The sequence below is a fragment of the Pezoporus flaviventris genome, unplaced genomic scaffold (assembly GCF_033815535.1).
Source record: "Pezoporus flaviventris isolate CSIRO_AGI_PZ_B2104156 unplaced genomic scaffold, CSIRO_AGI_Pfla_v1 ptg000041l, whole genome shotgun sequence".
Classification (NCBI taxonomy): domain Eukaryota; kingdom Metazoa; phylum Chordata; class Aves; order Psittaciformes; family Psittacidae; genus Pezoporus; species Pezoporus flaviventris.
In genome coordinates this window covers 4807037-4825677 of record NW_026892589.1, presented here as the reverse complement: position 1 = coordinate 4825677, position 18641 = coordinate 4807037, and the positions used below count along the sequence as shown (strand labels likewise).

General features: G+C 36.5%; 2 protein-coding genes across 2 annotated transcripts in view; one reads left to right on the top strand and one right to left on the bottom strand.

Annotated features, from left to right (window-relative positions):
* The window catches only part of RSPH14 (radial spoke head 14 homolog), an 84212-nt gene that overhangs the window by 23697 nt on the left and 41874 nt on the right, over window positions 1-18641 (top strand). The gene's annotated exons all lie outside the window — the stretch shown is intronic.
* The window catches only part of GNAZ (G protein subunit alpha z), a 57698-nt gene that overhangs the window by 14270 nt on the left and 24787 nt on the right, over window positions 1-18641 (bottom strand). The gene's annotated exons all lie outside the window — the stretch shown is intronic.

Here is an 18641-nt window from a genome sequence, read left to right as displayed (position 1 = left end):
TCTGCATCTGATAAAGGATCTTGGCTGTAACTATTTCTAAATTGATCCTACTGTACTATTCTAAAATTCCTTCTCTCCTACACTGGGGACAAGTACACTAATCCTGAAATTCACAGTACTAGAAGATGAGACTGTTCCTTTTCTACATCCGTCACCAAATTTTAATCATTCATTATATATAAATGAATTTTATGTACACTGGATTTTTTTTAATTTTTATTTTTATTTTTTGCTAAATTATGGGATACCACATTACTTTGCCACCTAATAATTCCAACTGAAATCGGTGATGCTTCAGGACTGACTGAGTTACACACAGTGAGAGCCTGTTCACAAGGGAGTGTCTCATGGGCCTCTCCTGCCCTCAGAAGACAAGAAAAACAGAATAATTTTGGTCCATTGAGTCTTGAACTTCACCTAATCACAGAGTAAGAACTCAGGACGCCTTCTCCTCCAACCTGTTTTACATTGCATTAATTTTAAGTTCCTCTTCAGGTTTCCATGGAAATAGCAGAGAAGTGTGCTTATATTCTTGGCATTAAAATATTCGTAAAAAGAGAGAAGGAGATGGTTTGTATGGTAGATGCTGTATTGCTGAAGCAGGCAGTCAAAAACTTAAGCTCTTTATATGTAAAGGATCATACGCATAAGTGAATGTATTCTGGGGTGAACAGCCCCAGAAAATATTCTTCACACAGAGAGGAGGAGGAATAGGTAGTATAATTGACCTGCAGAGAAAGCAAGGATTTCTACCTGTAATGCAAGACTTCCCAGAGTAATGCAAAATAAAATGCTGCTTTTACCATTAGAAGTTGAAATCTTTCTCAAGGGAACAGAAGATAACTTAAACTTACTACAGAGGCACATGGTGTGCTAATGATCACATATTTCAACTAAAATGTCTTCTCTGATAAAAAATTGTATGTTTCTTGAAACAGAATTCTTGGGTTGCTCTCAACAACCAATATGTTAAAACCTTTAAACCCAAGTAAAACCTGTCTTCTTCATAGAAAAGTCTATAGAGAAAGTTCTGTTTTTATAAACATCAGTTTATAATCCTGATGTTTGAGCAGACCCATGAAAATCACATTAACAGCATTTTAGGTTTTCCAATTTAAAATGGGCAAATTACTATTAACTGTATGTATTTTAAAAGAGACAGAAGCAGACTTTGAGTAAAAAAATACATCTAGTTGTCCCTGCAGTTTACTATATGTACTAGAAGGGCAATGAACTACATAATGAATATAAGACCGATTTCTCTCTGAAATCTTAATACTCATCATAGATGCAAGCCTACATTTACACATCAGGACCACAAAATGTAAACTATGAGCCATGCCAGAAGGATGTCTTCGCTACCCCTGAATGCAGAAACATATATTCACCATTCTTCATGATGGATATAGCAGGCTGGATGACCCTGGCATTCATCCTATATGCCCTTGCAGTGGCATTACACAGGTAACATGAAAAGTCTGCCTTAAGCCTTTCCTGGGTGATTTCCAGCAATGTCTGCCAGAGGCCAGATGAGGTTTATGAAAGGAGAATTACGCAGACCATGGCTGAGCATACAAAGAATCACACCATTTTTTCTTTTGGAGGTGTCCATCCTGATTTGAAAAGCCATGACAACAGCCAAAATCTATCCACAAGGAAATGACACTGAATCCCAAGTCATGCCTTCCTTTCTAATATTGTCTCACAACAATTTGAAACATGGCTCTTTTTTATCTTTGTATTTGATATAACAGTATTAGGCAACATCAAACTACACCTATAGTTGGCAAATACGTCTTTGATCTCTTGCTTCTTATACACTGCAATTGTGACTATATGTAGATAGACATACATATGTCTGCAGCAGAACTTATTTTTATTCCCATCAAGAAGGGTACTTTTTAAAAGAATTGATTTCCTTGACTGCTTTCTTCACTTATTCACATCAGCATTCCTTATCAATGCATTTTTCTATTTTAAATATTCATGTTTTGAAGAAGACATTGAATGACTTGAGTATGGCTTTTGTATTCTCTGAACAAGGTGACATTTCTTCGACTCCCTCTGGCCTTTAAAAGTTTCTCCTTGAGCAGAACAGCAGCGGTAACGTCTTAGAAAAGCTGCATCACTCCCTTTTACTCAAGACGCCTCCACCTCACTTCTATTTGACTGTCACTCCAAAGAGAATTTATTAAAGGACTTCTTTACAACTATCATGCAGCTTAAATCTTGTCTTAGGGTGGATCACAGGATATTTTGTGGAATTTAAAGTCTGAATGGGAAGCACCTGCTTTGACACCCATGGATTAGCTAGTTTAGCAGACAGTATCCAAAGAAAATCATAGTAATGTTGGTGTTCTGCAGGGCTAATATCCCCTGGTGTCAGGGGATTTCTTGCTTGTTTTTTAAAATAGATGTCCTACCTTTTGCATTAATATTGAGGAGAGGGGAGGTGCTGGTACACAATAGTTACTGAAGTATACAGTTTATTTTGTAACCATGTAGTCTGTAAACACGGAACGGTCAGTAACCTACAGGTTCTCTCCTTCCTCTACTAGCAGAAGGTATAATTAATTCCTTTTTATCCTATATTTCATTTTGCTATTAAAGCTTACTACACCATTTCCTCTCTTAGAAGTGAATACAGGTATATTAATCTAATCTAAACCTAAACATCCCTGGAAACAAACATACATCCTGTATTTCCATTTCTCATTCATTCTCAATATTTAAATTTTCTACGTAATCAAATTTTCTTACTTATATTCTGAATTTTCCTCTTTTTTTAATTTTTATTTCATGAAATTGTACTTCATTTTATAATCTTCGGAAATTAAATCTATCACCATAATGTGGCAATACAGATCCATGCCATTCAACTTCTCAGTGCAGATGTCTTCTAGGTCCATTCAGAGCTGCTTCATATGAAATACACATGGCTTTGATTCAACATCTTTGTTTTCATAGGATGATAAAAACTAATCTTGTATTGCAAAGGTACTGCAAAAATTCTGTGGATGAGTTTCATATGCTGACCAGTGAGAAATTGTAACACCTGTATTAAGCTAGAGCCCCTGATAAATTGACCTTGCCAGTGAAGCTGGAAAAAAAACAACCCTACTCCTGCAGTGCAGTGGAACATCCCTCTGTTACACCGTCACATCTTTCTGTGAGGTCACACTCTAAATGCAATCAGTAAAACTCCTCCAGCAAAAAAAAAAAATAGCTCATTTCAGAGAACGTAAGCAAGCAGCATAGGAAAATAAAAGAAAGAAGGTTTGGAAGTCTAAATTAAACTGGTTGCCAAGGCTGTGATGACATCAGGCTACCTCTAAGCAATGCTTGAAACAGATCAATACATAGTAAAACTAACATAGGATTAAAATCAGGTATCTGCTATGTTTGTACAGTGTAGTGATAACTGTATTATGTAAATAGTCAGCAAAGAGCACTGATAAAAAAGAAATCATCTTGCCTTTCTTCCCTTCCACCTACACAACCAAAAGGATTTCTTCATGCTTCTGAAAATACTATCTGGGGAAGAAGCTGCCTGTATTCCCACCCTCCCTTGCACCAGTACATAGTATCTATTTAAAACTAAACGGGTCCTGAGATCACCCAGCTGGGGCTGTGTGGTAGCTGGCAGGGACAGGCTTCCCTTCTCCTTCCCCTACCCTCCTGCCTTCAACATCTCTCTGCATAATGGGTCCTACAACCAGCCAGATTTTGCCTCCTCCTTTAGCATCCACACTCCTTTTGATAATTCTGTTACAATACTTGGCAGCAGTTATGGAATAACTGTGTATACCTCAGTGGATAGGCAAAAGAAACAAAATCAGGACAAGACGGAAAAAATACAAAACTAGAAGTACTTAAGGGTTATCTTTCGTACCTGAAAAATGATTTCACAACTCCAAACTATTTAATGAAATTTTGTAGTCTCACCTGTATAAAACTTGCACTTCTTTTCACTCACTGCAAACGGAACATCTGCTACAAAATGCAATTAAAATTTCACCCCTTCAGAAAGACTCTTACATATTTCAAACTTGAGTATATTTAATGTTCTAAAATAGCCATAAACCCCAACGTTCTTTTAATCACATAAATTCTAATGAGAAGCAGGAAATACACATATATAGTTTTATTAATGACTCTTACTCAGAGTTACTTTACTTATTTTACTCATTACAGATATCTGAATCCTGAGCACTACTGAAATTATTCTAATAGTATAAACGAGCATTTATATCCTAGGAGGTCAGTTTATCTGAACAAAAATGTAAGCTCCAGTCCTTAAAAGACCATTTCATAGGCAGCCTCCACTGTCATACTTGGACCCCTGAGGAGAATGTAATACACATTTATATTATAGAACCGGTATGTAATATGAAAGACAAAAAAAAATGTATCTATGAAAACCAAACATTTTAAGCCTATCAGAGTATTTACTATGTAGAGACTGTGGCTTTCATTTTACAAGAACAAAGGTATTTTTAAAATAGATGTATGTAAAAATAAAGACTTCAGTGTGTCAAAATAACAGCAGTAAAAGCCAAGAATGTTGTATTGACTTGTCTGCAGGGAGTTATTCTCTAAAACCCCTTTCAAATCATAAGGCTGATGACCAGTGCATACGACTGAAGGCCCATCAGGATGGTTATTTGTATCTATAAAATCAGCCTGGGTTTCATCATGTGTATCAGTAAATCCTTTTTTGAAAGACATTCAAAAGAAGGGTATTATGGTAATACAGCAGCCTGTTAAACCTATTATCTCAGCTGTACATGTAACAAATACCCTAAAATATTTTTATGCTACAAAAAGTGTTTAAGTAAATATCTCTTTCAAGAAATTTTTTTTATAAGCCATACACATCTGCAACTGAGCCAAGCAAGGCAGAACAAGGAAGATTAAGCTACTGACGCAAGATGATAGAACAATCAAGAAAGAGCTGTTGCGAGAAGGCTTTTATAACACAGAGAAGGAACATTATAACAGAGAAGTTTAAGAATTGTTGTTGTACAGTCAGTACAGATAAGCTATTTTGACAGCAGCTGTGAAATTTAATAATTAACATTTAAAAAATAATGCATATCGTTTCATATACGGTCCTGTATTATAACATTGCAAATCAGGCCTCTAGGAAATGGGCTCTGTAGTAGAAATGTATGACAAATACTAACACTGAATCAAGAGGATAATGTCAATAGGAACACGGAGGGTTTAGAGGAGGTATGTTTTATGCATATAGGTCTGATGAACAGAGAACAGCAGGACAGAAAGCAACTATTGGAGATAAGATACTTTGAGTAAACACGTTCGAGGGTTTAGACAGCAGTAGATCTTTTTGGAAGGTGCATTTTTGTAGGTGGCAGTCACATTACACAGCTGTTTGCAAAGGCTGACTGTTTTTCTTTATCTAAACTTCATTTTCTTCGTGCCACCAGAAATGCCACATGCCCATATCATATCTGTATGGGGAAGATGACACAGATACCACTTTACCTCTTTATTTTAAGAACAGTAAAGGTATTTTACATTCAGGATTTATTGCCTCAAAAACCCCTTCAGTTTCCAGCTTGCACTTTTGGATAATCAAGTAATTTCCCTATAACTGAGAGGATGATCATCTTCATAAAAGGGAAACAGTAGAATTAAAAAAGCATCGGTCAAACTGTTCTAAAATCACCCATAATTTGTTAACATCTTAGAATTTGGCATGTAAGGTAAACTGAAAAGGCACCTCACAAAAGCCCTCTGTAAAGAACAGATTGTGATTTCTGGAAAATCTTCAGTTTAAGTTGAATTTGCAACTGACTGAAATCATGCTATTTGTAAAATCTCTAGTCAAAGTCATTTTCAACTAAATCTCTGACTAATCACTCACAGTTACATTCCAGTGAAGCTAGATTCTGTCAGCTTTAGAGCAAAAAAACTAAACCATGGGACAGAACTGTTTCAGCAAAATTCTAACTGCATAAATGTTAAACTCAGAATATTTATGAATCTTTCTGCCTCTGGTGCTAAATTGAAAGCTGATTTATGTGACCTAACTTTAAAGTCAATAAATAACAATTCTTAAAAATGAGAGAAAAGCGAAGAAAAAAACCCAACATTCTTTCAAAAGCAAAATGCCTGGGCAAAGAGTTAAGGTAGCTGGCAACAGAGTGGAAAAATATTAGCAGTCTACCATATGCATGACCTACAAGTTCAATATATAATCATTTTGGTGAGCCAAGGCTTAATCTTATATCCCATGTTCATTTTACTGGATATCATCACCTTACTTGACATTTTGCAGAGACTATTATCGATTTGTGTCAACTAAAGAAAGTGACACAATGGTGACAGTACAGGTTAGGGATTAATTCTCCATTAGATGATGTATTTCTTTAAATACTGAGCATTTTTTCTCTTTTTGGGTATTTATACATTGAGCAGAGACTTTGCAATCTTTTCAGCTAAACAAAACAAATTAACCTTTTGAAACCTTTCTAAATGCTGTAAGTCTCAGTCTGGATTTTTATATAGCAATGATAGCAGATCCTCTGCAGAACACTGCCTCCAGGACATTTTAGGCACAACCATGCTGTATTTACTGTTTGTCAGCCTTTCATTTTAGTTTTTTTTTTACATATCTCTAACCTCCTTTATTAACCTTTCACATTTCCAATTCACTTCATTGTTTTCCTTTTTCCAGCTACAACTTGTTGGGTTTTTTATTTATTTCTAATTACTGCTTTCATTTGATCTTTGAAGAACAGCAAAGGCACAATGAAAGCTGCTATTAGAACCATCCCTCTCTGTATCACTGCCAGGAGAATTCATACTATTGGACTACACCTAATACTAAAAGGCATTGCTAAAATTATTCAACTCTGCTAAGTCCAATGACACCTTTAGCCAGTATTATCAGGGCACTACTGCATAAGCATGTACACCAGTGGAATTCCAACTGATTTTGGCAAATATTAATGGAAAAAACCCTCACTGCAGTGGGAAGGCTGAGATTGCTAGAAACATTGCTAGCTTTGGCAGGACACAGCTGAAGCAAAGCTCATTGTCGGCTGATACGACACTACCATGCCATGTTGCCAGGGAAACAGCAGCAGAACAGAAGGTTGTTAAACTGGAGAGGTTCTAAAAAAACAGAAATTAAACCAAAAAATGCTCAGGGCCCAGCTGACCTGAAGGAAGCCTATCTGCCATCATGTTATTCTACAGAAATAGTTTAGTCGTAACCTTCCTCCCCATAACTGATGGACTGAAGGATTCTTGCTTCTAAAGATACTACTTCCATTACATGGATTTGATGATAAATTGTGTGCAACTATTATCACTTACTTTATTTCTACTGATGATCCTTGTCTAGCGTGAGGTGTCTGTGCCCACAGCAGGGCTTGGAACTGGATGACCTTAAGGTCCTTTCCAACCCAAACCATTCTGTGATTCCATAGAATGGTTGGGTGATAGTTACTTTTTGTCAAGTAAAATATGACCAATCAATAAATAATGAGGTAAAGTAAACAAAGGATGACTGGATGTGTATTTTTCAAGGTTTTTCAATCAGTTTAATAGGGGTAAGAAAGGACAGTATCAAGACCAAATATCTAAAAACCAAGTTAGAGAACTGAGTTAATTGGAGTAGAGGAGTTATTCGCTGCCTGCTAATTTTAAAGTATAATCAGGGGACACTGTCATTAGTTGACAGGTTCAAAATTCAACTAAGCCTATTAATAGCTTTTAAAAAATGCATTTGGAAACTCAGAAATGTATCCCAAGAAACAGGTTTATGGATTCAGTCTTGGCAGCAAAAAAAAAATAAAAAGGAAGAAAATCCATGACATTTGCATATATTGTCTCATCCATTACTCTTCACAAGAAGACAAAAAAAAAAAAATACATTAAATAGATAATTTGGGGAGAGGAAGAAAATTAAGATCTGGGGGAAAAAAAAAACATAAACCCTTTCCTAGTATTTTATCCCTGCTTCTCAAGACCTGAACTCAGAACTTCCAAGTCAAAAGCTCTATCTTGACATTTAATAGGTCTTGCTATATTTCTTGTATACATTTTTCTGTTCCTTCTAAACTTGTGCAGAGTTTGTGCATGACACTCTCAGGCAACAAGCTCCATAATCTCACTCTATGTTCTGTGGACTTGCACTGCCTGTACCTCATTCTTAACGTGTAAGCTAAAAAAGAAATCATTCAATATCCTTGATTCCTAGAAGAGAAAGCAGACAATGATTAGAAATCAGTTCTCCATATGCCTGTTGTTATTTTATTAGCCCACCATATTGCCCTGCCTTATACATCTTATTTTTTTCCTAGAAGAAAATGTCCCCATTTATTATTTGTTATTTTAATGGAAAATACTTTATATTTTAGGTCATGCTTGCTCTAATTTTAATATATTTTCTTCAAAATGTAAGAAGCAAATCTAGACAGCATTCTGAAAGCAGATAACCTTTGCATTTTATACTGTTCTCTGATTTTTTCCTTAATCTTTTCATAATGTTTTGGGCTTTTTTGCCCAAATTGAACATTTTGCCCTTTATTGAACATGGAGTTGATATTTTCAAAGCTGTTACAACTCCAGAATCTCTTTCTGGTATGTGCACTGTATGATAATGAGTAAACAGGATACTCAAACGTCTAACAGTATCTTTAAAGAAATCAAACTTTCCATAAAAGCCTTGTCACACTGCCAGAAAAATGGCAGTTACCCAAGAGCTCTCAGTATTAGACACCATCAGTTTTAGCTAAAAACCGGCTGGAACAGCAACACTGTCAAGCAAGCACCCGACTTCTGTTCAAGAGAACCTACTCTTGAAAAGCCTGTGTAGGAACAGCACATACATCAGAACAAAACAGTGATGATACCATGAGAAGAGTAAGAAATTTTGAGTTCACATGAACAAAAGCACTGACACTACTCATTGTATTACTCTGGCTTTATGGCAGTACTGGCTGCAACTGGAATGAGTACGCAAGTGGCTTATATGCATGTCAACAACTGCAAGGTGACACAGGTCTTAGTAAACACCTGAAAATTTATGCTGCAATAATCTAGGTTAGTTGGTTCGAAGTCCTCCTCTTGCTCTTACTTTTGTTTAACCATGAAAATGTTGTTGCTCTTACTGTGTATTGTTATATCTAAGCCTGACATATGCCTTTCAATTCATGACATTAAAGAAAAGCCTCTTTTAATTTTATGTAGCCCAAAGCTTAAGCAGTTTCTTAAGTTTAAGATATCAGCTCATACTATTATCTTGTTATGATTTGATGGTTTATTTGCTTGAGCAAGTTCTCATTTTATGGCATCATCTTAATATATAAAACTGTGATCACATTATAATCTTTGACAAACCAACTGTCATCTCTCTTGATGAGTTAAAACTTTTTATTGTATATAATAAATATCAGGTCATAGAAGGACTTGAAATTAGGCAATAACCAATTTACTTAACATTAGCCATAGTCTCAAACAGGGGTCAGTAACATAGTACAAGAGGGAATAACTTTAAACTGACTGAGGGTAAATTTAGATTAGATCTCAGAAGCTCTTCCCTGCACGGCTGCTGAGGCGCTGGCACAGGTTGTCCAGTGAAGCTGTGGCTGCTCCACCCCCAGCAGTGTTCAAGGCCAGGTTGGACGGGGCTTGGAGCAAACTGCTCTAATGGAAGGTGTCCCTGCCCATGGCAACGGGTTGGAACTGGATGAGCTTTAAGGTCCCTTCCAGCCCAAACCTGTGTTTGGTTGGACTCTATTAACATGTTCCAAGTATTGTCTGTTTTCCAGTTTTACAAACAACTATTTGGTTTTGCCTTAACTCTGGCTTGTAGAAGTGTAGTCTTACAGCTCCAAGTAATATGGTAGTACATAATTTCTACAGATATGTAGAAACACATACAGATATGATAATACTTAAGATAGAGACAGCAGAATACTCTGCCAGCATCTAGGATCCCCAGAACATTCCCTGGGTAACCAGGTAGTAGGTTTGTTCAATAAGCTACAGGAGATAGTAGAACAGGGTAGATAATGTGGCAGAATTCTGATGATCCAGTGTGCTGTAGCTCACTTACTGGCAGCCAAATAACAGTGCCTGAACTCTGATGGAGTTTACAAACTCCACCTAGTATATACAGAATTCTTTTTAGGAATTACTATGCACAAAGTCTCTACATCCTGACTCTTCACCTTTGAATCAGGAGAACTGTGCATTCTTCTTACCATGACCAGTGTGTGACATAATTACTGGCAAGGCATTTGCAAGTGTTACAGGTACTACATTTACCCACACGCATGTCTGCCAAATTCTTCAGTTTTTATGCTGCTTTTACTCCATTGTTACATGGAGAACTTCCATACAGACTAAGCTCCTGGCTATGAAGATTATTCTACCTATTGAAAATGGCTGAAAGAGCAGTAAAACAGCAGCAACAAATGCAAGTTACTAAATACATGCAAGTGTATAGGCAGATTCTACATGAATCTGTTTAAAGTCCAAACTTATTTAATACGTTAGGTAATGACAGAAAGAATAACTATACTTGCAGAAAACACTGTATTAAAACATACCTTAAACCCCAGCCAGGACAAAGTCAATAACCTAGCAAAATTAGAACTGATTACAACTGTATGCCAAGTCACTGAGGTTTTTCATTTATATATGTAACTGAATTCAGGGATTCTGCAGGATTGACAGGGATGGGATCCACTTAGGATTATTGCAAAGGAAACTTAAGCAAAATGAGGTTCAAGTTGAGATAATATTTTTGGCATCCACAGAACATTTTCAATAAAAAAAATAGCACCCCGAAGTTACTCTTGAAAAGGCCTTAGTCTAGACTGAGTGCTACTACGACAATATTGCTAATTTCAGTGGTGAGATACTTGCATCTGCAAAACTTTATAGCCTAAAAAACCCCATCCTACCACCTTTCCACCATGTACAACAAATACTTCTATTTTTTTAAGATACAAGGTTACTCTCAGACTAGAACGGTCTCCTTTTACTAGTCCTGTCCAATTTAGGTAGAATAGTCTACTAGCATAACCACCAAATGGTTCTGAAAACTAATACAGAGACAACAATGAATTTAATTGTATTCATGCTGTTCATTCTGAAGTGCTTTGCATAAAAGGTGATCAGTATAAAAATATCCTATAAGGATATCAATATAAAGGGCAGTAGACAGAGTTAATGGTAATTTTTTTTTTAAAAGATAACATGATCAAGAGGTGTAAAGGCACCAGAACAACCCTGTAACACGCCACAGAACAAGAATGCCCAGGGATCAGTCCATGGACAATGCTGACCGAACACGACAATTCATGGGACTCCTCAGCCCCAAATCTTTCTGAGGTTGCAGCATCCAACTGCCTTTGAGCTTTTGTTTGTCCTCTAGTCTCACCTCATCCTTCCAGACTGGCACTGTGCACAAAGAGAATGCCTATGCTGCAGGTGACTGGTAAAGCCAGTCACTCCTGGGAGCACATATGCCTTACCACAAATACACAGTAAAGGCCTTCAGCACATGTCCAGAATTGTCATCTGTAAGAAGAGAGGAAGGACACTGACTGGTTGCTACCACTACCATGCCAGAACACACTATACATGCACTAGATCTGTTACACAGTAGTAGAAGATGGCAACATGGCTTAAGAAATAGCTACAGGCCGCACTGAGAACCACAAAAGAAAGGAGAATGCACCGACCGCAGGGAAGTCTCTTTGCTTTAATGCAACTGAGAAGTTTCTGTGCTACCACATAAAATAAAACAGCTTAAACATAAGTCAGAATATATTAACCTTTTGTTCAAAGTGATAGCAGATACAAGGTTCTTAAATACCACACTGGAAGACATTGGGCTCTAGTGAGAAAGTCAGAAGTATTCAAGCAATGATTAAATATTTATCTAAAAGATTTTCAAGAACATGAATACCTATTTTATAGAACAGAAGTGATAAAAAGATCGAAAACATGTACATTTTTGTAAGAATATATGTAATACTCTTACGAATCTTACAACAATTCTTAGAAAAATTCTATTTGTAAGTAGAGTTGATCAAAAGCCTCATTTGATTACATTTCTCGAAAAAACAGATTCCTTATCAGTAATATTGAGAGCTCTTCCAATTATTTTTCTATAATACATCATATTTTCTATTCTTCTTCTGCCCATAAAGCATCAGTAGTAGGTCAGACTGAACAGCAACTTTTTAATATCAATTTGGGAATATTTTAAACAATGGAAGCTGCTGAGAGCACCTCCTGCTCCTCTGCTACCTCCTTACACTGGAAGAATTGTCCACCAGCTCCTACTTCTCCTGCCACCTTTAATCAACTTTTTTGTTCAGGACAAACCATCCCCTCTGGGACAGAGGAAAGCCACAGCAGCCTAGTTCCTTTCAGAAAGCTGCTGTCAAAAATCTTTTTTCCAGAGTAAAATGGTTTCAGCATCCGAATTCATCTCCTCCATACTTACTCATGTCTAAAAAAAACCCAACACAAAACCACACAAACCCAAAACCCACACCACCACACCAAAACTGACAACCAACGAACCCAGAATTAGCAACTTCAGAAGGCATGACTTCCATTTGCAAGAACCGTATTTATTCCTGCTATATATTTTTTCATGTGTCTGCATATTCTAGTCTAAGTTACTAGTTTCACCCAGTTTTTTGACCTGTGCATGCAAACAACAAAAGCTATTCTTGAAAACTATGTCAAACACAAACACAAGTAATATGATGTTAGTAGCAACACCTTCAAGATTATTAAGTATTTGTTCTTCACTTCGTAATGCTTTTCAAAAGCTGGTACCTAATATTTTTAGGTTTCATACATGATTTTGCTTGCTGTACTACTGAACTGTTTTGGTTTTCCTTTGTCACTAATCCTGTCAAACCTCACAGGGTTTTGGGCATTCAAGACCACTTCCTATTTTCTTATTTCATGCCACACAACTTTCTTCACTAAAGCTTGTCAAATGCTTCACAAGTTCTGTTACCAACTTCCAAGCTAGATGGTTTTAGTAAGTGAATATTATGGGAGAGATCTGCTCACCAGTTAGGAATAATGATGAGTGGTATGGCATTTCAGGACTAAATTTCAGATCAACCTTTCATTTTCTAACTCTCTAAACGTAAAGTAGCAACTCCACCAAATAACAGCAACCAGAAAAATTCAGTCAGCCTCCATTTCAGGATGCAGTGTCTTTCTACATTCACAGGCAGAAGAACTATGTCAGATGTCTCTCAATACACCGAAAAAATATGTACTGGGAATACATACTGAGGAGGTGTTCTAACATCCTGAAGGGGTTTTGGATTGCTATCCCAACAGCCTAGAAAGCTCAAATGTATGACAAATTGCACTTGTTATTAGGGATGAGAGGGCATTATAGAAGAATATATTACACTGTGCAGTAATGGTCTTATTTACACACAGTGTTCTTAAAGAGTCATTTTCAACTTTGTATTGAACGACATAAGTAGTTGTTCCTCTGAAGCTTAAATCTCTTAACGTCCAAGCAGCATATTTTCTAAAAGGCTAGGCTTTATCTGTTACTTATGCATCACAGCCCTAAAAGTTTATGGTATTCCTTACTGTTAAAGGCATTCTACAAGGGCAAATACAGAATTTGTTTTCAAGTAACTGATTTTCAATAGAGTCATCAAGAGTGTTTCACATAAAGATGGCAATTCCTTACAAGAGAACATCATATTGCTTTGGTCTATTCCCCTTCTATGTGTGGGTATCCATATCAGAAGCATAAAAAACTAAATCTTCAGACCTGAGATAATATCTAAATTGGGAATTGATCATTTTATGTATACTTATTATTTTACTGCTATTTACGTATTTTAGAAGATAAATGCTTGGCTACAAGCCTTAAGGCTGGAATCTTGATATATCACCATTTAAAGTTAAACTTTGGTAAGGGAAGATATATTTTACATTCTTAAGTGAAAAAAAAGCAAGGCTAGAATTCCGTTTGAAGAGCTGAAAGACTGCACACATGAATGCTGAAGTCATCCAGGCTTTGCTCCCACACAAACTTCACTATGAAGTATCATGAAATGGAAAGCCTTCATAAAAAGTGAGAGCACCTGAATGGTTTAGGTCAATCTTTTTTGCAGATTCCCAAGAGACTTATTTTGTCAGAAAGATGTTTGCTGCCATGTTTTATTTCCAGCGGTAACTCCAGGTGCTAAGAGGGCCATGTATTACATGTAGCACAATTTCCCCTCTGTTCTCGCTGTTAGTATTGCAGAACAACAGCCACATGCCAGGAAGGAGTTTAAATAGTCTCAAAAAGCTGAAGTATCAGGAAAGGCAAATAAGCTCCTTAAGAATTTGTTTATTCAATAAAAAAAATCCTGGCAGAAACAGGATTTCTGTTCAGAATTCATACAGTTAACACGTGACAAAGAGCTTTCCAGGTAAATTATTATTAGATAATTGAGAGGTTCTACTGTGACCCCAAAGATTTGCACGAGGCCTGCTGCAGTCTGAACTGGTTTTGATTTTTCATCTGCACCTTCCTTTTAACAAGTTACTCCACTAAAAAGAGCCTAAGAATTCCCTCAAATTTTATTTTTCCTTTCACTGCTAATAATGGCTATAAAAAAGGAGAAAAATTCTCTAAATCTGAGTCACCTGCAAGTAGCATTCACACTGATAAAGTTATTAAACTAGTAGTATTTTTAGAAAAAGCAGACATACCATCTTTGCTTGGTATCTCCTGCACCGTGTGAATCTGTTACAACTACTGACCTCAGGAACTCTCAATCTTACATCCATGTTTAATTAATTTCATTACTTCATTATTTTATCTCTGAAGACCCTTTCTAATGGTCTAGAACCCTATTGCAGCTAAACACTGTAGAAGAAAATTGAAAACTATTCATCAGGATGTATAGCAGGTATGAAACACCAAACTGCATGCATACAGATGGGGGACTTGCAAAGAAACTGCAAGGCTCCCTGTCAGGGTGAGAGGCAGGAATACTAACATGAAAGTACAGATTATTTAACATCCTCTAGTACACATTCATTTAAGGAGAAATTTAAATCAGCGTGAGACACTCAGATATTAACAGGAAATTCCTAAGTGCAGGATGCAACATGTAAGAAGGGAGGGGGAAATAAAAAAGAAAAAGATAATTTTACATTATCAAAGGCCAGAGGTGACATCTTAGTACATAATAGAAGACAGAATGGGTCAGTAAGCTGCTAAGGACCGTGAAAACTAAGACAAGCAATTTGATGCAATAGAGAAGAAATCACAATGGAGATATAAAAACCAATGGCAACCTTCTCAGAGTGCTGGTCAGGAATAATGATCTTGCAATAAAGCAGTAGCATTCCAAAGGTATTGTACAAACCAATTTTGCAACTGTGTCACAAGAAGAGGCAGCTGTTACCTAGCTGAGTCATACTAAGTAGGTATGATGCATACAAAGATACAGCTCTGTTTATCACATCTTAGGTAGAAGACAACGCATAACACTGTGGAAATGAAAACAGACTCAGATCATATTTGCAGATAACCTTAGATAAGCAAGAAAAATATTGTTCTTGAGAATGACGAAAGAAAGCACACAAGGTGGAGGAAGAAAAAAGTGAAGAATTCTATTTTTCACTATTTTGCTCTTCAGTAAGCAGCTAAATATTGAACAGATAAGTCAAAATTTGGCCAGACCTACAAACTGTTAGTGCAGGTGATTTTTGCCTCTGCAAATGAAGTTATGCAGAATAAAGCATAGCAGGAGAAAGAAAAAAAGCCCCAGGAAAAGAAAAAAACAAGAAGTCTTCCCTTTTCTCATTTATTTCCAGGCAGGATAAATTTTAACTTACTTTGTCTCTCAGAACCACAGACAAAGGGAAAAACTGTCCAGGCAACTGGTAATTTGGGCATTATTTTTGTTCTCCCTTCTGTACACTGGTGTCACTACAATAATCTTGCCCTGAACAGACTCCATGAGTTAGCTATCTTCAGGACCTACCAGTATGCCAAACTAGCTCATTTTTCACTCAATTTTCACCCTATTTGTCAATCATTATTTTAATGCATCTTCAGTAAAGACAGAGCTCATGCATAGCATTTATCCATTTCTGTCAACAGGAAGCCCAGGAGTTCTCATATTCATACAGACTCTTTGCTCAACTTGCACAGTTTACGTATCACCCAGATTCTTACACTCTCTGTCAAGCGGCAAGTTACAACTAGTTTCATTTAATAGCTGTTTTCAGCATAGAAATTACACCAGGAAGCATTTTAAAGTCAGCAATGCTATTATTCATAGGGCTTTTCACAGGAGTGGCAGTTTCAGTGTTGCAGTTCAGTTGATGTACCTTCTCATAGTTCTGCTGTCACAGCTGTTTAATGCCATGCGACACACATGAAACATGCCATCTCTGTATAGTAAAATTATGGATGTATGTTTGGATAAAAACATAATAGCCAAAGAAAGATGGGGCAAAAGTAACCTGTTCTTTATGATTATACAGCCAGGTTTCCCCTGAAATGCTATTAGTATCCCTCTCCTTTTTGCAACATAAGAGTGAGTTACAGGATGATGACTGTTCTCACCCATCTGTGTTCCAGTTTCTCCACAGATTATGAGAATATGTGTGCAGAATTTAATTTCATATATGGGCAAATACTTGGACAGTGGTTGCATATACATAGAAGCTGATGGATAATAAAAGTCTGAATTTCAATGATGAGTACATTCTGTAAGCAGTAGCACCAAGGAACATCAGCTTGTAGAAAAGGGATAGAAAGACATCATAGGAGCTTAGCCCTCCAGGCTGTTAAAACACTATGCATAAGTGGGCTTCAATGTCACTCCGAAATAACTCAGACACTTAATTCATTTGATTCTAAATACTGGAATCAAAATCAACATCCATAAGGATTTTGATTCCAGTGTTTAGAATCAAATTTTGATTTCCCATTTGGGCTAATTCTTTTTGATTTTTAAATCTGAAAGGCATGGCAGGAAAAGTCTAAGGAATTGCAAGAAGCCCAACTAACTCCAAGTCAGGGTCTAGATACAAATAACAGATGTTTTTCCTAATATCTCTGAGAATTAACACAAATAATGCTTCTCTCATGCCAACAGGAGGTCACTAAATAAATCAACTACAGAAATCTGTTACAACAGGAAGGCACTAATGCCAAGACAGGAATCTCCAGGTAATGAAGCCTAAGACCGTATGTAGAACAGTGAATGGTTAGTTACCATAGTACAGGGAAGACAATGGAAGTGCAGTGGATAAGCTCTAAAATCACTAAAGAAGATAAGAATAGAGAAATATTATATATGTGATAAGCTCTACCAACAAAAAAAGGGCCAATTTAAACAGTGCTTACAAGGATTATTGGAAATACCAGATCTTTGCCAAAATCATTTAAAAGAGAATTTCATACTCATAGAATGGCCTCAGACACATGGAGACAATGATGGAGATAAGATAGAAGAATGCAGACAAAGTCAACAAAGCTACTAAAAAATTAGGTAACTTTTTTTACTTAGAATAATTATTTCTGGTCTGATTATTTGTCATGACCCAGTGGAACTGCTTCTCAAAGTTGTCACTTAGCTGCTTTCTAATACAAAAAATCTTTGTAACAGATTCAGTACTCATAATGTATATTTCATTTGCAGTAAAAATCAAGTATTTCAGAAGAGTTTTATCAAAATTCAGCTCAGGTGAAGGTTCTTGACCATAAGCGTTTTTTTGCCTTAAAGAATCATAGAAAGAAAATCCAAAAAGGATTCAAGCATTTAAGACAGGCTTGTAAAACGTAGGGAATATTTTTGGAAATGATTTTGTAGTCTAATTGCATCTCAAACTTATCACTTAGCTCCCTCCTAATAAGAAAACTCTTTGTAAAAACTGCATTAGCTACCAAAAATACTGACAAGGGAATTAGAAGTGAAGATGAGTTGAAATGATTTCACATCTCTGTACCAGTAACAATAACAGATTGTATAAAGTGATACATAAAGAACTCCTTTCCTGCATGGGATGCATGGGATGTGGATGGAATAGTTTCACTTGCTTTCTTCAGGGATGATCTCGTTTTATGCTGGTTTGGAGGGTAGGAGTTGCAGAAGGACATACTAGTATCTCACTCCAACACTACTATGTAAACTGTGAAAAATATGTTGGAGGTATCACCTATTAAAGTCTTTTCTTTAGCCACTTCCATTTCAAGGAGTTTCATCACCTCAATTGCTGTCAATTCCAATCACCACAACTGTGGAATCCCCTGGGTCAACTGACATCTTAATCTGCACTGTGATTCTATGATAAGTTATACTGTATAAACAGCAGATTAAATAGAAGGCACTGAAATTGCTCCAGGTACTGATATAGTTCACCTTGCCTCAGGGATCTGGTGAAAGGCATGTGTTACATAAAATAGGAGTAATTTCTGGGAGGATTTCACATTTAGCCACTGAAGCCCTTCCAGTCATTATCAAAACCAAGACCATCTATTTGGCATCTTTGAAGAGCACAGAAGCTCTCAAGAAACAACTTTTAGTAATAAAATCAGGTATGCAACTAGTCCTGTACAAAATTCATGTAAGACAACTGAAGATATG